Source organism: Hoplias malabaricus, chromosome 6, assembly GCF_029633855.1.
Source record: "Hoplias malabaricus isolate fHopMal1 chromosome 6, fHopMal1.hap1, whole genome shotgun sequence".
Lineage (NCBI taxonomy): Eukaryota > Metazoa > Chordata > Actinopteri > Characiformes > Erythrinidae > Hoplias > Hoplias malabaricus.
This window is the reverse complement of record NC_089805.1, coordinates 24,207,223-24,212,951: the sequence shown is the minus strand read 5'-3', so window position 1 is coordinate 24,212,951 and position 5,729 is coordinate 24,207,223.

Sequence of the window (5,729 nt, the reverse complement as noted above, 5' to 3'; positions counted from 1 at the left end):
CCTCACTTTGTACTGTTTGTTTGTTTGTTTGTTTTTCTCTCTCATTTTTGAACAAATAAATTTAGACCTTATAGACTTGGGCTGTGTTTTTGAAAATACTAATACACAATATATGTTTTTTTTCTGCAGACGCTAGAGGGTGCCATCGACCAACATGTAAAGTCGAAATTGGTGTGAAATTGTTTCCTGCTCGTTAATACTGTATATTCTATGCTAGAAAAACAATGACGTCTTCAACCAAAGACTGTACCAAATGATAGAAAAGAAATATACTGATAGAAAAAAAACATACAGCTGAATATCTTTAATTTAGACATAAAATACTCAATACCGATTAGTCACACCTTTATGATCGCCTTATTACATTGTGTCCATGTCCTTTGACAATACAGGAGCACATTGTTTTTGTACAAGTACAGACAGTAGCCGATCTGTTGCTTTGCATACTTTGATGGCACCCTTTCACCCTGTTCCTTAAATGGTCAGGGCCCCTACAGAACAGGTATGATGTGGATGGTGAATCATTCACAGCAGTGCTTCTGGAGTTTTTGGTGTCACTGCTGGACCGAGAATAGTCCACAAAGCCAACAGCATCCTGTGTCCACTGATGAAGGACTAGAATATGACCGGCACAAACTGGGTAGCAACAGATGAGCTACTGTTTCTGACTTTACATCTACAAGGTGGACCAGAGGTAAGTGTAACAGAGTGGACAGTGTTTTAAAACTACACTGCTGAGGCTGATCAACTCATACTTAGGCAAAGCCTGCATGTCACAAATCATACCTGCCCTGTGGTTGTCCTGAACATTGAAGAACAGAGTGATCGGCAGAAGCTTATGGCAAGCTATTTTAGCCTGAAATGACATCAGCGATACAAGTCCTAATTCCATTTGTACTAGTAAAAATACACTGCTCCAAAAAATAAAGGGAACACTTAAACAACACAACGTAACTCCAAGTCACTCACACTTCTGTGAAATAAACCTGTCCAGTTAGGAAACAACACTGATTGTGAATGAATTTCATCTGCGGTTGTGCAAATAGAACAGACAACAAGTAGAATTGTGAGGTAATTAGCAAGACAACCCCTATAAAGGAATGGTTCTGCAGGTGGTGACCATTTCAGTCTCCTTTCTGGCTGATGTTTTGGTCACTTTTACATTTTGTCAGTGCTCTCACCTGTAGCCCACAGAAGTTGCTCAGGTAGTGCAGCTCATCCTGGATAACACATCAATGTGAGCTGTGGCAAGAAGGTTTGCTGTGTCTGTCAGCACAGTGTTCAGAGCATGGAGGAGATGCCAGGAGATAGGCCAGTACACCAGGAGACGTGGAGGGGGCCATAGGAGGGCAACAACTCAGCAGCAGGACTGCTGCCTCCTCCTTTGTGCAAGGAGGAATAAGTGGCCTGCAAAAGGACCTCCAGCAGGCCACTAATATCAATATTTCTGCACAGACTGTCAGAAGCAGACTCCATGAGGGTGGTATGAGGGTCCGACATCCACAAGTGGGGCTTGTGCTTACAGCCCAACACCGTGCAGGGCGATGGGTATTTGCCAGAGAACACCAGGATGGGCAGATTCGCCATTGGTGCCCCAGACCTGAATCCAATCAGGCACATCTGGGACATCATATCTCTTCCATCCACCAACGCCACATTGCACCACAGACCGTCCAGGACATCCCTCAGGATCCTTCAGTAGAACATCCGCCGCCTCCTCAGGAACATGCCCAGACATTGTAGGGAGGTCATACGGCACGTGGAGGCCACACTACTGAGCCTCATTTAACTTGTCCTGAGGAATTTCCACTGAATTTGGATCAGCCTGTAATTTGATATTCCACTTTTATTTTGACTATGATTCCAAATCCAGACCTCCATTTTAAGTTAATTTGTTCTCAACACATTCCACTGTGTTAATGAATAAATATTTTCAACTGGAATATTTCATTAATTGAGATCTAGCATGTGTTATTTTAGTGTTCCCTTTATTTTATTTATTTATTTATTTATTTTTGAGCAGTGTATAATTTCTACCAGTAAAAATAAAATTCTGACTTCTAAAAAGGTATTTTAAAAAGGCTTTAAAAGGTATCATACAAAGGCTTTAAAAATATTTTTCTTGATATCAAGACTTCAATTTGCTGTGAAAATTCTGTTGTTACTAGTGAAAAAGCTATGTTTACTGGTAAGAATTTAAATCTTCAGTTGTCACTAGTGAAAATGTAATCTCTGATATCAGGAATGTAATATTTACTAGTAAAAATGTAATTCTTACTAGTGATAATGAATGGGGAAACTCTTGAATCTCCGGGTGTGTGTGTTTGTGTTTTCACTGTCAGAAAATGGTTAACTTTCATTGTACGTTGTAGGTGTTTGACCCTCGCCAGAGGGCGCAAGAAGACCACCTTCCGGAATATCGCTCCTTTAAACTCTACATATTTTGGCGATATTCCAACTCGGACACGCCGAACCTATTTGTGTGTGTATATAAATACGTCATTTTCAGATTTATATTGCATTTTACAAAAAACTATTAAGCTCTTAATTTATAAATGTATTATAGTAAATAAGTATATTATAGTAAAGAAAAAATGTAGTATATTATAAGTAAATAAATAAACAGTGCTAAACTGGCCATGGCTTATATTAAGCCACCGAAAACTGATATTTATGTGTCCCAAAACTCGTAGCCTAAAAGTACACTAAACAGTCTTCATTAATATTACACCCCATCAGACGTACATTGATTACAAAATGAATGGTTTAATAGATCGTTTCGCATCGTTAAACAAATAATGAAAACGCTAATAATAAATAGGCCTTTATTTTTTTACTATACATTAACATAATCAGGAGGGTATCCTTGACTTAACATATATTTGAACAAAACGAACAGATGTCTAAATTCTGCCCAAGGAATGTATCGTATGCTAATCTAGATGACTTCCAAGGGTGGGAATCAAGATAAAATTGAGCCTGTTCTTAGCAGATAGAGATGGGCCTTTTTAAAACACTATAATCTCTTGATTGAGAATAGTGAATTTAGTCCGTGTAAAACAAAACTACTTATACCAAATTATACAATGAAGGTATTTAATCGACGTTTTTTTAGATGTACATTTGAGAAGTAAAGTGAAAAATTTAAAAACTAAAAAAAAAAATTATACCACCTTATGAATGATATTCCGAAGACAAAGCCCAGTTCACAGAATCACACACACATACACACACACACACACACGGCACATATGAGCATCCCAGCTGGTAGCTACCATAAAATATTGTCCACGAGTTAAAATTCCCCCTGCTAGATATTCCTCTAGGGGCAGTCGATTGGACCAGGATCGACTGGGGACCAATGTGGACAGCCCACCTGAAAACACATCTCTCTAAGCACTTTGTGTCACGTACATAAAAAGTTACTTGGTTTGTCCACATTTATCTGATGTGGATTGACAAACTGAGTCTCACTAATATAGCCTACACCCAACATGAACCCAGCTAGCCCATGTTTAACGGTATGCCGCCTGAACGATGTTTGTGGAGGGCCCCAAAAAACTGTGATTAGGAACTCAGGAAAGCAGTGACATTCATTCGTTCATTCATTCATTCATTCATAGCCTGTAACCGCTTATCCAGCTGTACCAAAATTTGCGGAAGTTAAAACAGGGGCTGAAGGTCAATAGAGGGCGCTAGTGCGCCGTCTTCCTTTGCAGAAACAACTGGTTCATTTATAAAAACCAACCTTTTTCCTACAATCAGTAACTACCCGTTACCCGTATTAGATGTTGACCATGTGACACAAACAGCGCCACTCAGAATAGATTTCACCAGCAGCCGAGTTAAAAATACAGCCAGTAAAAGATTAAAAGGTGCCACAGACCATACATACCTATAGACCATTTGTAATGTACTAAAGCAGTTGCATTTCTCATTCATTCATGCTGTAACTATTACGTGAAACTGTGTTGAAAGTCATGGTGCCCTCTGAACTACTCAGCATGTGTTTTTCTGCAGAACCGCAGGACTGATGAATGCTTTTGGAGCCCTTGGAGGCGAGCAGTTCTAATGTGGAAATATGAAGTATGTGAATTTCAAATGATAAGAAAACGACATGCAGCAGAAAAGTAAAACTGCGGTGATTACAAACTTCAGAAAGAAACAGGTTATTGCTGTGTCCTTGCTACTTCATTGCTAACAACCCCCAATTTCAAGGTATACTATGGTTGTCTCTTCAAATTCTCTGCCTTGTTTTATCTACTCATTTTTCACAAAACTCCGACATTTTAACGTCAGTTCCTTGGCATCATGTGATTTCTTTATGTGCTATTTATGTATTTAAGATCCTCTCACACAACAACCTCGTGGTGTTTGTCATACTATTTAAGGAAGATGCCCACACCCCTCCCCCCAGGTTCATGTCTCCTTAGATAAACTCTTAGCACACGTTAACCAGGCTCTGTCCGAGAAGATCGACACTCCCTCGTCCTTTGTTCGAGGGCTCTTATACAGCAGTGGGTCACGATAAGACGACAAAGCGCGCTACGTGTTCACATAGGTCGGTAACACATTAAATTACAGCCCGCTAATTACTGGCTACGTACAGTGTAAGTGCTTGTTAAGTAAGCCGTAATGTAAACTACGGAGTAAGTAAAGGGTATGATACTAGAGATATGGTTATTACTGGTTACAGACAGGAAGAAGAGCAGAAGAGAAACACTCATTTTATCATTAGTGATATGTACATATAATGCCCCAATACATATCTGCTACACAGTGTAAAATATCTCAGAAGTATGTGATGATCATTACTGTGGTAAATCACATGTTCTGAACCTAATGAGTACAAAGCATCTCTACTCTGCTAGTGCCAGTAATGAAAGTAGACCATGTCCTTCCCTGTATGTGCACTGTAAATAATTTTAAAGGATCTATAATAACATTCAGAACTACATTGAATTCAAAATATTAGCTGCATTCCTTATTTATAAAAAATGACAGTAATTGTCACTTCCATAAACTGTCATATGTTTAATTCAATTTTCTAATCTATAATTATGTTTAGAAGTACAATGGATTCAGAATGTGCCTTATTTGTAAAACGTTTGTGAGATACCCAGTAACAACCACATATTTCTAGTATCAAACCCTTTACTCAGCATTTATTTTATCTTACGGCTTACTGAACAGGTACTTACTCTGTACAAGTAATTAGCGAGCTGTAATTTAAAGTCTTACCGAATATTATTTTTGAAATAAACACAACACGCCTGCATTACTTCAGTGATGTGATATTCACAAAACCAGGATTAATTCAACAACCATTGTTGTTAATAATGTATAAAAAATATATGTATAAAAAAGCTTAAGATTAAGGGATGTATTTTTAAAACGTTAATGGGTTCTTCACACTCACACATCGCTTAAACAAATATGATTATTTATGGAAGCAAAAATGATTCTTGTATGGCGTCACTAAGAGAACCTCATAAAGCAGCTTTATTTTTTAAGAGTATAATCTAAGGCATAAAGGAAAATAACCATAAAGCCATTTTAAAAACATTATTTAAATCTAAACTCCAGTCAACCCAATAACCAGTGGTCGGTGTTCAGGTGTAAAGTGATCCATTCTCCATCAAATCAGAAGCTTGACAGTTTTATAGACTTACTTCAGTAGCATGACAGAGCTCACTGAGAGCACATAAATCATACGTCTGATCTGGATG